Source organism: Aedes aegypti, chromosome 1, assembly GCF_002204515.2.
Source record: "Aedes aegypti strain LVP_AGWG chromosome 1, AaegL5.0 Primary Assembly, whole genome shotgun sequence".
Classification (NCBI taxonomy): Eukaryota; Metazoa; Arthropoda; class Insecta; order Diptera; family Culicidae; genus Aedes; species Aedes aegypti.
This window is the reverse complement of record NC_035107.1, coordinates 8,433,741-8,449,505: the sequence shown is the minus strand read 5'-3', so window position 1 is coordinate 8,449,505 and position 15,765 is coordinate 8,433,741.

The window sequence follows — 15,765 nt, the reverse complement described above, 5'->3', positions numbered from 1 at the left end:
GAATTCTCTATCTTCATAGCGCCTGTCACGAATGCAAAATAACAAGGCTGCTTGGGCACGTCAGGAGTTTATCATCAATTTTAACATCCTTTTCCCGAGCAGCCTAGATAGCCGCGTAGTGTCGGTAGCGGTTGTTTCAATTGGCTAAGATTAACACTAAGGACTGCCTGTTCTGGTGGAAAAATTCCACCTCACAGGTGACCCCTAATTTATGGTGTGATGAGTACCGTGCCTAGGAATGAATGGTTAGGGGGGTCCAAATAAAACCTAACCGCTATCGGAGCCAGTGGAGTGCCAGGGCGCCCTCTGCAGTATTGTGCCTTTCCTGTACTACCCGGAGCAATGGCGCAGGTGACCTTGTGTTTCTCCGAGATTATCGTGTTACATAGTGTATTCCGTGCTTTCCGCCTTTGGCGACTTTCAATTGGTGCCGATCTGTTTTTTTCGGTGCTGGTCTTTTTCGCGCTGAGATTGCAAAAAGCTTAATCCTGCCTAGTTTGGGTAGTTGCTACAATTAATCAGAATAATCTTCAGCATAAAAGAACAGCAACATCAATCTTTGCAGACTCATGCAAAATGGTACAACCCAAGTTGCACTAGTTCAAAAACCTTACTTTTGTAAGGGGAACTTCTATCTAGGAAACCTTGTGGACCCAGTTATTGCTACCTTCAGCAAACTTGAAATGGCAAACTCGCGCTTCATGCGCCGTGCATGCGTGCTTGTTAATAACGCAATCATTGCCACACTCATTTCTGAGTTAACTACTAGAGATGTGTTCAATCGATGTTTTTGTTGGTGACCTCAATAGGAAATACGTCTATTGTTCGGTATACTTACGTCATGATGAACCATCCCCAACGGATGATTTCAAATAAGTTGTCCTACACTGCGTAACAAAAGGGCTTTCGTTGATTGTGGACAGTCATGCCAATGCTCATCATATTATTTGGGTCAGATCAGTGCGGGATTTGGGCTTCAGGGGGCCCGGGTCCGATCTTATACAGGGGGCCCCTTTATACAAAATTCAGCACGTTTTAGGATTCCACAAACTAACATATTGAAAATGAGTTTTGAACGAGGGCCCAAATTCAAAGCAGTATACGTGACATTTTCGTTTGTGAGCTCGTTTGTGAAATACATTGAGAAATTTGACTGTTTTGAAGCTTTCCAATGTTTTGAGGTAATTTTTGCGTACAAAGGGATAAATATAATAAAATGTAAGAGCTTGGCTCGTTTTTTTGCTTACATATAATTTGTATGGAGTGAAAAATTGCTAAAAGTCTTTAAAACCGTTTTCTACAAAGCTCCTTTTGATTCTATTTAGTACAAGTTTCCAGTTTTTCTCTGGTTGCCGCACCCTCTGAAAATAAAAAAAAGAAATTATTTACAGTACTAGCAAAAATAAAGCACACGACGCCAATTGACCTGAAATTTGAACTGCATGTTGGAAATAAATCATCAAATTCTAAGCAAAAGTGTCTAAGTTCTTAAACTCCGCCCATTTTGACAAAACTGTCAAAATTTTGATACTTAGATATTTTGAAAATAGAAAATATGCCTTATGATAAATGTTTACATTTCAAAAATATTCCAATTTGAAAATTTTGTCACTTTTCTCAAAATAGTAGTTTTTAAAAGCTTCCAATTTCTTGAACTACTACTACTTACTGCTTTAACTAACTTCTTTCTTCTCTTGATAAATTTCCAGTAACTAAATCAAATTTCAAGTTATTCATGTGATATAGTTCAATTTTCAGGTCAATCGACCCGTTAGAAACTGTTATACAGTTCCCTAAACTTGATCATTTTTGTATGAAAATCGGTCTTCATGTACTTTATTCTTACTGTATACTCTATCAATTATATTCAAATTTTACTTCAAGTCTTTACTGATTTCAAAGAAAATTTCATCAACTGCGGAATACTAAATAGAAAAGTATTTACTACAGCGTCACAAAAGAATTTTCCTTCCTTAAAATTGTGTAAAGCATTTCAAAATGTTTTATGTTTTTAATTTTCATTCCTCGGGGGGCCCCCTTCATCGGGGGGCCCGGGGCATTTGCCCCCTTGGCACCCCCTCAAATCCGGGCCTGGGTCAGATATCAATTTGAGAGGCTCCAGTCTGATGGAATACTTAAGTAGTACACAGATCTTGTATTACTTAACATAGGCAATCGCCCAACCTTCATGGTATCTGCTAAAGAAGAAGTGTTAGACATAACGCTTTGCTCGAATAAAATCAGTCACGAGTGTAGTAATGTGAGAACACAACATGTTCATTTGAGAACTATAATATTAATGACATTTATTGTACGTTTACTTTCTGTTGGCCTACTGTTACATTATTCCTCATCTCAGCCTACTACATCTCTCCCTTTCTTCAAATAGTAATATGATATGAAATAACTTTTTTTTATATAACAACAGAATCAAAATTGAAATATATAAAACGTTCATAGAGTCTTCCTTCGTAACTAATATACCCTAGTTTTAGTAAATACATGTCAAAGATCTCTAAAACTTTATCTTAAATCGAATTCCAAGTCTCATCGAATATTTTGATTTCTTGCTTGTTGTATTGCTTCAGTGGTGTGATCAGCAAAGCTACACTATGATTGATGACGGTATTTCCAGCATTGGTTTTGATCCATTGGTCCTTCTGTTGTAATGCCCTCTTCATAGCACAGTAATGTAAATGTGGTTGGAAATAAATACGCAGTAAATTGATCATCATTTGTGAAATTAAAATATTATATACTTAGACATTCTCAATACTTATTATCTCTTTTTCCAAACAGAGATTTTTGACCTATACCGTAGACATTTTGAATTGATCATAAAACTTTTTTTTTCTAGTTCTTGATAATCATTCTTACGCAGTATAGCTTCATTCTTGAAATTTAGTAAAAATAACAATCTGTAAAAGAAACTTCAAAATAATTTTGTTTTATGTTATTTAAATGTTTTGTACCCTTTTACCACAAGATAAAATTAAATTTATGATTTAGATCAATTTCTCTATCTTGTGGTAGACTGGATTGCCAAATGGTCTGAGACGTATCTCCTTCATCTGGTCTTTCTATTGCAGACTAGAACATTTCGTTCCCTATGCATATCTCTTTATTATTTAAGTAGATGGTCTAAAGTTCTGCTGACTTCCTACATCTCGTGATAGACTAGATACTATGCCAAATGAACTGAAATACCTTCCTTCATTTTGGTCTTTTATTGACTGAGGTCTTTTTAAGCTCAATCTAGAATGGACTATGATTCGAAATCCTCTTCATTCTTATATCTGCTTCAACTCCAAATAGACTAGGATAACTTTACCCCCTATATTTGGATACAGAAAGAGGCTAGGATCATTATCAGATTATCTACTATTTTCATAAGAAATCCGAGTGTGATTTCCCAAAACTCATCTAAACTCCTTATTTTGTTGTTATCTTGCTAGACAAAAAATCGCCGCACCATTTACTTCTTAAATTCACTGTAAAACTGTAACTTATACGTGAAATCTCTAGGTTATTTCATCTTTGATTCAACCATTTTTTTTTCTTGGAGATGGTCACTTTTTCCTCTAAAGTATACTGATCATATCTTAGTTACCATACATATTACATCATCGTGCATTGTCAGCTTTCATAACCTTTGCTTTCAATTCAGATGCTATTATTTTCTTCACGAATTATTTGTAATTTTAAGTTAGTCACACACATTATCTGGGAATTTGTAACTTTAGATGTATAGTTCTATATTTCATGCTCTCAATGAAATCAAGATTATTCACGTGAAAGATTATTACACTATTTTTTTTTTTGAATAACACAATGTATTAATATATATAATTATTTATTCATCTGTTTATGTCACACGAGTTTAGAGATAATATTTAATGCGCTAGTTTAATTGTAACATTCAATTGCTTAACTTTCGTCCTTAAGATATTGTTTTAAATATTTCGATTTGACCCAAGTAAAGTCAATTAAATCGTACTGTTGATTATAAATAGTCTTCATTTGGATAAATAGTTTGCGATGACGTAAAGGTCGGTATAGTACATAAAAGTTTAAATTAGATAACTATTCTAATGAATCAATTTTATGAATGGTACACGTTCATAAAAAAAATCAATAAAAATTCAATAACAGATTCAAGACAGTAGCAACATAGCTTAAAATTAATAACACAACTGCACAATCTATTTAAGTTATGGTTAATTGTCTTCTTGACTTTTTCAGTTTTCTGTAAACAATACATCAGATAAATTCTCAAGTGTTCAAAACTTCCATAAATAAAACTATCAGTTCATTTCTGTATCAAATAGATAGAAATTCATCTTTAACTTTTTCTTCGAATCCTTTAGTAATTAAACCTTTAAATATAAATAATATATATAAACTGAGGCTTCATTCCAAGTTGAAAATAAAAGTTATATTAATTAACAACGACTAATTTAATGCATATCAAACAATGTTTAATGATAACAATTTATGAAAGACCGTATTTCGTTTTCAGTTCGCTAAGTACTACTTTTCCTAATAATCTTAAAATAAGAATATTTCTTTTTCTCGTTTTTTCAGTGCAGATTAGCCACAAAGTTTGTTTTCTTAATTCTAATGCACAATTAAAATATTTAGGAAAAATTCCATGATGAATCGAGCTAGGCATCCCTGAAGACTAGAGTGTCCATTTCCCGGCCATTTTGCTCGTCCCGGGATTCGGGACAAAAATCTATGCCTATCCCGGGAAATCTCGGGATCCCGGGATTTATCAAATTTTCAATAAAACTAGCATTTTGGTTGAAAGGGAAGTACAAATTTAACAATACATTTTTTTTTCAATGAAATAAACAGATAATGTCACTTTACAAAATTATATGTTAATTATAGCAAATCATATTTCAGATAAAACTTTCTTATTCTGATGACGTAAAAATCAAAACTTGATTAATCACGGGTTTGCTAAAGATTTTTTTCGAATTCTCTATAACACTTATGAATGGAAATATGATAAAAACTTAAGTCATAATTTTAATGAAATTTGCTTCAAACATTTGAAAAGTCATAAAAACTGTAGAATAAAAGAAACAATTAAAGATCATTGAAGGTATTGTAGATCATGCTAAAAGTTAATTACTGAAAATTAATGACTGAAGTTGACTGCCGTGAATCGCAAGTCAGTCCCATCTGCATTTTGGTCAAAATTTAGTTGATATCAGTTTTCATTATATCTTCTAATGATCTTTCAGCTGCACTAACGAGAAATCACTTTTTGTTCAGTAAAATTAGGAAAAACACCAAGTCGAATTTTCCCATTATGAAAAGTAAACGCATGTCAGTTCCTCAGCAGATTTTCGTATCGTGTAACACAAAAATGAATCGTTATCTGGTCATTTTTATATATTTCTTGGAGAGGTAGGTAACGGAGAGAAAAGCAAATTATGAAAGTTTCATTAAGATCGAAACATGTTTCAATCTTCTGGAATTTTTTGAATATTTATATGGAAAACGAGATTGAAAACTTCTCAGTCACTTTTCTCAATGCCTACTTATTACAGATGGTACTGACTTGCGATTTGCGGCAGTTTAGGTGTACTTTCATTTTTTATCTCATAATAGGTTTATAAAAATGGCTAATGTTGAAAAGAAATGCAGTAAAACATTGCAACTAGACAGATAAAAATATGTGTTTCTTACTTGGTAAATTAATATTTTCACGAAAATAATTACTTATTTATTCTTTTTTTCATTATGCTTTTCTACTTTTGCAAATTAAGTCGATAGTGAGGAAAAATGTCATTGCTTTTCATTGAAATTAAGTGGTTTTCTTCAAATTCTACGTACATTTCGGGAATCCCGGGAATCCCGAGATGTCAGAAATAAAATCCCGGGAAACGGAAAAATCCTGAAGTTTGTCGAATCCCGGGATTTTTTGTCCCGGGATGTCCCGGGATGGACACTTTACTGAAGACTATTATAAAAGTGTATACCGGGTACCCCCGTTGGTTTGACCACATTTAATCTGAACACTTTTTAATTTGTACCCCGCTAATTTGCACATCGTTCAGATTAAAAATGGTTCAAACGTCATTAAGCTCATGGAACGGAGTAAAGTGGAATGGAACGCTGTGGAACGAAATGCAGAATCAAAACAAAACAGTGAAAGAGGTAACCAGAAACACGTTTCTAGGGTGACTAGATGTTCAAATTGAGGTACCGTTCAAATTAACGGGGGTGTACGGTATTTGGAAATTAAATTTTTATCTCAAGTCTTAGAGTGATTGAATGTTTACATTGTCTTTTTACCATTTCAAAATATTATTACAGTAAGCATGGAATTAATCAGTCCATCTGAAAAATAGTTGTCTGTCAATTTGCTTAGCGTATTCAAACAAATATGATTAAGAAATTATCAAAATGCAGATCATTTTATATTGAAGTAGTTCCGTAGAAAAATGTGATTTTTAGTCAACTCAAGATTTATGTAAATAATATTCACATTATGTATCTGATACGACCTTCTCTTGATTTTTTTTTTCAATTATTATTATAACATCCCATACAACAATCAATGAGCTCATAATTAAGTTCATTTTACTTTACATCGGTGGATCCTCGGTGCATAAAGTCGGTTCACTTGCGCACATAAAATTCACACAACCAGTAACACATTTGATCACAAAACTCACCAGAACAATCGTCCATCCGCCACACAAATGACCGCTGTCACTTTACATAAGGCAGTGTTAGTCCAAAATCAAGTCTGGAAATCTGCCGGAAATTCAGACTCCAGTAAAAGCTCTTCAACCACTTCCCGATTTAGCTAGTACTAGCACAAATGTTTTTCAACTTGGTCAATATTTTTCTTCTTCGTCCACCTTCTCTTTTTTTCAACCCGGTACGGGAGTTCGAACAAATCTTCGTCGCCAATGTAGTAATGTGAGAACTCAACATGTTCAGTTGAGAACTATAATATTAATGACATTTATTGTACGTTTACTTTCTGTTAGCCTACTGTTACATTATTCCTCATCTCAGCCTACTACAACGAGTTGACGAATTGGCATGTATCCGATGAGGAATCATTATCTAATCGTCGCTACATTTTCCTTGAACATTTTGAGGCTTAGAACAAAATACTTGGACATATTTTTTCAAAAAGGGTGCAAAGAACAGAAAAAAAACGAAAACTTGTACTTTTTTTCAACCGCTGATTCTCCGAACGAAAAACTCTTCGTAAAATTAAACTGTAAAATACCCATGAAGTGTGCTGATAAATAAAATGCTTCAGCATGTTTTACTATCAGTTTTTACTCTAAAGTATGGAACAATATTTTGCTTCAAATGCCGCACACTGTTTTCATTCTGAACAATTAATATTTGAATAAATAATATTGCAAAATAATTTTTTGTCTGAATACTTGTTAGAACTATTAAACTAGAGTTTAAAATGATCTTCCTTTCCTGGAAATTTATTGACATACTTCAATGAAATGTTTCAACGAGATTTCCATTCAAAACTTAAGCATTCAATCCTAGAAGGTTTAATGAAGCATTGAAAAGAGCTAAATGTTTTTAAATAACTTAAAAAGACTTTTAATCACTTGAATAAACAATAAAAAAAAACTCATAACATTTTTAATGTCTTCTTGAGGTAACTGTTGGAGCGTTATTGGATTACAGTGTGCTTGTGGTTACCAATATCATAATACCGATAATGATAATTTTCTTTTTTCTGGCGTTACGTCCCAACTGGGACAAAGCCTGCTTCTCAGATTAGTGTTCTAATGCTATTAACTGAGAGCTTTCTTTGCCGATTGACCATTTTTTTTTTGCATATGTATATCGTGTGGCAGGTACAAAGATACTCTATGACCCGGTTTCAAAGTTTTATATTTTTTTTCTGAAAAGTTGAAATCTTAAGCTTTCATTCCATAAAAAAAGATTGGAAATATTGTTGAGCTGTTCAAAAGTTATGATTTTTAAAAAATAAAAAATCTAATGCACTGAGGCCTACAGCGTGTGCGATAAAAAAATGACTGATTTTTTATTTAAAAAAAAATACATCTCAAAAACTAAAACACATATATCGCTGAAAGTTTGACAGTAAACGTAAAATGTTCTGAACTTTCAAGAAAAAATGAGAACAGCAATAGCCCCTTTGATCCCGAGGCCTTCAATACACGAAAAAAAAAGGAAATTATTGTTTTTTTTTCATATAAAAAAACAATTTTTGTGAAATTCGTCCAAAAAGATTGAAAGTCGGTCGCACGGGTCAAAAGTTATAATAATAAAATTTTTGCATGATCGTGATTTTTGTGGTCACCCTATTTCGAAAATGGTCACCCTAATCAAAAAATCCAAAAACACGTGCATACTTATTTCGGATTAGGAACCAAATAGCAAATTTTAACGGAATTCGGTGACCCACTAGATCGGGTTTTCATGGAATGGCTGTTTGACGTGAAGTGTCATCCTTATACTCTTTACTTTTGCATTCGTTTTGCTTAACTGATTCGCAGAAACTTCGTTATTTCGTTTAATGTTTTGTGGGTCTCGGACTATCAAAGTTACCCGCATTATCAAAGTTACCCCGTTTTACGGTACTTACAAACTGTGGAATGAATGTCGTCTGACACTATGACATTTTCATAAATCATGAATTTCGCATTGATTTCAGAAAAAAAAAAACGATCATAGATAACTATAATAACTTAATAGAGTTTGTTATGTCGAATGTTACACACATATTGCGAAAAATGATAGCAATAAATAAAACCGTGCCGTTTTCTGGTGACGCCATCGTGGACAGTTATATTCAATTGACATTTTTCTTTCGCATGTTCATTGGATCGCTCGTTCTGTGAATGCCGAAGGCAAAGGATGTCGAATGTCTATGAAAACGTGTTGACTACAGTGATTGCTAACAACACTGCAATAGAGAGCCCCATTTGACCTGACATTTCTGGAAAGAAATTTTCCACGCATCGAGATAGGCGAATAGTTTTTTTTTTGTCGACAGCAAACCAGCTTTTACATGCAATTAAAATAGAAATGATCCATAACAGTAGGTGATCCACGATTGCTCAACAATTGTATTGGACTGAACAATCTATCACGGAATATTGAATCCTTATTGAGATCAGTGCCGGGCGTTCCATTGCCCAAATCCAGCACTGACTAATATTTATGTTGAGTCACAATGACATTCGATGATCATTTTCTTGGAAAGGAATTAAAAAAAATCAAATCATTGAAAGATTGAACAATGATGTGATGTCCCATTTATATAGGAAATTCTATAGAATATGGGACAGTTATGTGAGTATGAGCAGACTTGTAGTCTTCTTCAGTGTCAGTTACTCATATCCAGTTACTCATATCTACTAGATACGTCTTCATCGAAGTTGTTCAGAAAATGATTTGAGGTTGATGTTTGGTTAGCAAAACGTGCCGCTATTGTGCTCATGAGCATGGCCACTTTTTAGGTTCGTGTCTTCAGCAAAGTTGTTTAAAAACTTGAAAGCAATTTGAGCAAGTAGTTAGATATTATCATATTATATTAGGATATATTCTATTTTATGAAGTAGGTTATCTATTATTATATTAATTTATAGATACATGTCTTCTTTCTAATACTCGTAATTCAAAAATATTTAAATTCTATTAAGTTGTCATTTCTTCTAAAATGGAAGTTTTTAACTTCAAAATTGTTGAAAATGATTTCATTAGTGTCTCATATATTGAACTTCAAGTTATTTCTGACTTACAGCTCAAATGTCAGGCCTTCATTATCTTTGAGGCGTGGGCGGTGCTTTTTCCAAAAAAAAAAAAAAAAAAAAAAAAAAAACATTTTGATACTATTGAATACATTAGATATCTATAATGTTTTATAAGGTTTTCATTACCAGAGTCAAACTATTTTATAACGTTAAAAAAATACTTCAAATCCCCTATGAACGTTAACCGATTAGAAATTCAAATTGTTGTAGGTAATGTTATTTTAATATTTAACTCATCTTACTAGATTTTATAAGGTTTCAGGTTAAATTCATTGTTTTTTGTCAATGTCAATATCCATAACAAAATTCGTTTGATGATTCATTCAGCAGATTCTTCAAGAATTTCCTCTGACATGTCTCATGAAAAAACTTCAAGAAATCTTCTAGTGATTTTCTCAGAGATTTCATGTGAAATACATTTAGGGACTCATACTAGGATCCCTCAAGATTTTTTTCAAGACATTCCTCTACCAATGCTCCCAGAAATTCTTCCAGCGATTTTGCCAAGGATGTATAGAGGACTTTCTCCAAGAAAACCTTGACCACTTCAACGAATTACCTCCAGTTATTTCCCCAGGGATTACCTCGAGTTTATTTTTACAAAGACTATACTAGGAGTTCCTCCAAATATCGGAAACCGATGGAAGAATCACCTGATACAATCATGGAGGAAAAATACCTAAATGAATCTTCGGAGAAATTCCTTTCATTGTAGTTGGACAAGTTATGTTAGAAAATCGTTAATAATTTAAGCAAAAGCATGACACTTCACTTGTTTATCCAAATCGTTGTTGGATCTTTCTTGATTCTGAATATTTGAATATTTTGTTCTAGTAATTTTACATATTAGAGTTTATTTCCAAAAATTTCGTAAATTATTCCGAATTTGTTTAAAATGAAATGAATCTTTCAAATCATATGATGCGTTTCTGAAAAGAATGTACTATTGCATTGATTCTAATTATTCATGAAAGTTTAAATGCAGCCGCCTCTCCACATCTCGATATCCAAGGGACCATCGAGATATGAACAGATCGAAACAAAGAACAAATTTTTAATGAACACTAGATTGAAAATCACTCCATTACCAGGAAAACAATGAACAAGCAGATGTCATATTGCGTTCTGAAATTAATTTGAATCACAAAAACCTTCGATTATGGTCATATTGACATACGGAGAGAAAATTTGGAACAAAATATCAACAGGAACACAGTGAGATATGGAGATATCGAGATAAGGAGAGAGAAAATGTATGCAGACTGAAGGGGCCGAAGAAATAATCGACATAAGGAGACCCAGACAACCAGAAATCGCATAAAAGTTCACGTAATAACTCGTTTATTCATGCAAATTACATCAAACCCGCAAAACACGGTGGATAAAATCGTCAGTTTGATGAGGCAATTCTGAGTTCATTTGCACATTTTGTTCCGTCCTGTACACTCAGCACAACACACACAACCGTACACAAAGCAAGTCGAATCAATCCGTAGCAGCTGTCATATTAATATTTGTTATCATAAGTTAAGTCGCATAAGATCACAGGTTAGTTTGGTAGAATATTTATGCACTCGCATTATATGCTATCATTCATCACATAATATATGCTCGTATATTGCCTAGCGTTGGGCGATTTTGAATCGATGTTCCGAAAATCGATGTTTTCATTCCGATTAATCGATTTTTTGAATCGATGTTTGGAGAACCCGAAATCGGGTGAATCTTCTTTCAATTTTTTGATTCGATTCATTTTGGTGAAATTAGTTATTATTCCTTGATGATGTGATGAAAAAGAACAAAGATATTGTACTCGTCATAAAGCATTTAATATGTTTTATTGAATTTCTAACGGATTTGATTGAAAGATATCAAAAGCAAAAACAATGTATTTGGTATTATTCCGAGTTAATAAATTTCAATTTGATTTCGATTCGAATCGATTCAAAAACATCGGTGCAAAGGATTCGATTAAATCGGTGAATCGATTCGACAGCTTAAATTTGAATCGATTCAGTAACATCGATGTTAGGGACAAATTTGCCCAACGCTAATATCGCCTCCACTTTTGTACGTAGAGGCCTTTTTGCGACATCTTATAAGTGAAATTTTGCACATGCGAAGCCTACAGGTAATTTCGTTATACATACAGTTTGGTTGTCTGGGAAGATATCAAGATATGGAACATCGAGATGTGGAGAATCGAATGTATGAATGTTTTTGTCGAGTTTTATGGGGGCTTTTTGCTTAGAAGCTGTGGTGGTCTTTTTTTGGTTTCCAGACCCAACATGCCCCCTTGTGGTCATTTGTCCACACAGAATAAAAAAAAATACGCCCATATAACATTCACACTAGCATAGAGGCAACATTGCGCATTAAAAATATCGCATAATAAACGGCATTAAGGCATCTGAACAACTATTCCCAAAATCGTTAAATAGCAGAAAATAAGGATGTCGAGATACAATAGTAGGTGATGCGATTCCATACTTATGGAGGGTAGTGTATCTGCACACATTGTATTATAATAGTATCAAACAAATTTTCTGTAAATAGGTCCCCCAACACTCGGGCCCCGGGGCCATCAAATTCGCAAATCCAGCCCTGAGTCCCTCCGTTATCATATTCCAGTAGGGGCGGACCAGTAGGTAGGTGGCGCGGCAAAAACTTTGTTCCCGGCACTAACATTTGGAGAACAAATTTTTCAATTATGTTCGTCTGGAGCACGGAGGAAAGTTTGCGCTGAAACCCACTCGGGGGACTCCTTCATTGCAAATTTTCTCGGGCTCAGCTTAATTTTATGGCTTAAATTGGTGCAAATAGTTTTCCTCTGGTTTAATTTTTGAGTACCCTTGGTTGCCGCTCCCTCCGCATTGTGAGCGAGGTTTCGCCTAGTGTTGGAGGGGTGTGTGTGGCATTAATGGATTGTTGGAACCGATTCTCCATCGGAGCAGGGAATGCCGAAAGAAAACTTTTCAATGGTCATTAGTGTCGAAATTGGGCGGCAGCAGCAAATGTTTGGATTTGTAACCATTTGCAAAAAGTTTCCGTTGAGATTGTTTTCACTGTTTGCGGGGGGAGAGATTTGCAGAAAAATTTATTCAACAGTTAACGCTTTTAGCATGGTAATGCTAGTGGTAAGATGCATACAGTTAACTTGTACCAAATGGATGCATTTTGCGGCTACTTTGATCGATTTGAAATCAAATGTGAGCTCTCCGCATCGTTCGATGATCCCTTCTATATCGAGTCGAGGGGAGTTGACTGTAGACGATCAAGGTAACTTGAGAGACGGAGCCGGTTCATAACTTCAAGGTCACCCAGCTGGCATCATCCATATGTTGTCGACGACTTCGAAGGTATGCACCGAAATGTCATTTTATGATAATGTATGCAGAGGACGGTTTTAACGAATTCGAAATACCATACCAGCAGCGACTATGGTGATAATGAAATCGATCGCAGCAGTCGAGCATTGGATTTTCATTATCACACTCGCTTGAGAAATGGCCTACTAAGAGATCGATACAATCGCGACTTGAACTTTATCTAATGTTAGTTTAGATAAGATGGACATAAAGAGAACAATATTGGACATAACTTCGTTATGATTGTGCTCTGTGGAAATATCCATTACCAAAATTTCGGATAACCTCCTGTGGGGATCCTTGGAGCAATTTTTGGACCCTCGACGAAATCTTTCTGGATTCACTGGAAAAGTATAGAGTTATCTCTAAACAGATTCTTGGATTTCAAGAAAATTTTCAGGTTCTCACTGATCAAAGCTTAATACGATACAAATTAGCACATCTTCCATTTACAAATTGTTTTTGCTGTGTAGTGAGGACCTAAAGCCAAGAAACAGAAGAAAGGAGTTGGAAATACCGCTAAAATGTACTCTCATTGTACTCAATGAACCTTGTAACTCATTTTAAATACCAGGCTATAAGCTATTAGTGATCCAACGATGCAAATAACCACTCATTGCTAGCCGAACAAACCACACAATCATTCTTAAAGTATCTTCCGTACTCACAGAACACAATGCGAAAGCAATGAAACACAACGGTAGACGGCGATGATGACCATTCATTCCAGTGTGTGCGAAACCAGTAATACCCGATTAAATAATTCATCTATAATTGATGATAATAAAGCAATTAATTATATGATTTATCGTCACCTCCGTTCCGCTCGCCACCCGGTCCCGTTCCCGGGTTCCCTCCGGATGGACTCAGGGAGATGGCAATCTTCGGATAAGGAGCAAGAGTGCGAGTGTCAAACGGAGAGACAGCTCGACGAGCGCATTCACACCCGTCCGCACTCGGGTTCGATCTGATAACGGCATCCCATCCTCTTCTATTTGTCCGGATCCAAGTAGGTGGCTTTGGCTGGTCACGGCGACGGACAACGCAACGAAGCAGGCCAAGCATACCGCGGTACACGTGCACTACATATATAGTGAGGGTCAAGACATGAGAGGAGCACATTGACCACTTTCCCGCAGTTGAAATGAGCTACAGTCAAAGTTTAATGAGTGGATATTGGAAGCAACGTTTGCTCTTTGGAGTACCTAGTAGCAGATATTTAACGTTGATAGTTCTAAGGCCATTAGATCGATAGGCCTAAAAAGTTTATCAAAATGGCTGGTAGGATGAGTGGTACGACCGAAAGTATCGTTAAACTGAAAAATTCGTAATAATAATAGGCTGTAAAGTCAAATGTCATGTTGCAGAATTCGGTTTACTTGAATGCTGAATCCATTGCCGTTTTCAAAAACGTTTCCCGTCCGGTTTTTAGGTTATTGACTATTGGATATGCATTATTCAACGATTTCAGTCAACTTGCATGCAAGTTTGTCAGCTTGTATGAAGATTCATTTGCTTATTTTTTTTTCACAGAATTCAAACTTTGTGGGTTGAAAAAATACTTAACAACAAAGTTCATAATAATGCTCAATGCAAAACTTGTCAATTAGCAAAGAAAGCTCTCAGTTAATAATTGTGGAAGTGCTCATAAGAATATTAATCTGAAGATCTGGCTCTATCCCGTAGGGATGTAACGCTACAAAGAAGAGGAATAAGAAGAGTATAATCTGTTTGAAGACATAAGCTTGTATTCTACGCGCTATACCGAAAACTGATTCAATCTATAGATTAGGGGGGCTGGGGGCAAGAAGGACACCTTAAGATATATACGTTCAAATCATGGTTGATTAGCATAATTTTTGAAGATTATTCCAGTGTAGGGGCAAGCTCAGCTCTTGTTCTAAATGATGTTATCGATAGATTTCAAAAATATAAGAAACACATGATGATTTGAGATTTTTGAAAATGTCCCTTCTTATGAGGTTTTTAAACGAGGTACGGGGCAAGAGTGCCACTCGTATGGGGCAAGAAGACCACCAGAGCAAAATGCCACAAATTTTGTATATTATTATTTCCCCGCCTAAAGGATGAATTTTAGAGTAAGTAAAGATAAAAACTGAGGGATAAAAGTTGACTTATAGTTAAAAAGTAATTTTACGAAATTAATTTAGTTTTCATCTTATTTGACTGTAACAATAATAGTAAAAATTTACAGAAACCATTTTGAATGTCCAAGATGGTTTATTTTGATTTTATTCAGTAGGACACATTGATTGAATGCAATATTAAACGAGAAAAATAAAAGTTCATTTGATTTTATATGAGAAAATTGCGGTGTCCCTCTTGCCCCATAAGACATATTGCTATTATATATGTAAAATTCAATGTCAAAAGGACTTTTTCGAAAAAAAAATTCCTCACAGCTATATTAACCAATTGAAAATCATCTATACTGTGCGGAAAAATCAATTTGTTTTGTATTTATTGGGAGTCAAACCTTGTTTTCCAGTCTTACATTCTTATAATATTTCGCATATTTTGCGTTGGTCAGATAAAGACATTTTTCTATTTTTTGTACTAAACATTTTTAACTGTAATATTTACACAACCCT